Here is a 356-nt window from a genome sequence, read left to right as displayed (position 1 = left end):
TTTTATAATTCTAAATCCGTATCTTCCTTGATGTTTTTGATATTTTTTTTTACTCTGTATATATATGAATGTGTGTGAGTATTTGACTATATAATATGTTAATGATAAGATGTGATTTATGAATATTTAATAAATATGTTAACTAGTTTGATGTATTATTTTGACGTACCTATGATGTACCGAATAGATGCCTACGTTCTTAGAGGATGAAGAAATTAAACAAGAATTCAATAGTATGAGGTGTGTTCATCCCATCGTAGAGTTAAAATGCTTCCTTACAGGGTGGGGTTATGATGTCATGGAGGTATATTGTAACGTATCCTGAGGGGTCTGGTCGTGACATCAAGATGAAGATT

This window comes from Penaeus monodon, chromosome 20 (genome assembly GCF_015228065.2).
Source record: "Penaeus monodon isolate SGIC_2016 chromosome 20, NSTDA_Pmon_1, whole genome shotgun sequence".
NCBI classification, from domain to species: Eukaryota; Metazoa; Arthropoda; class Malacostraca; order Decapoda; family Penaeidae; genus Penaeus; species Penaeus monodon.
The sequence above is the reverse complement of the archived record's forward strand: the minus strand, read 5'-3'. Positions refer to the sequence as shown.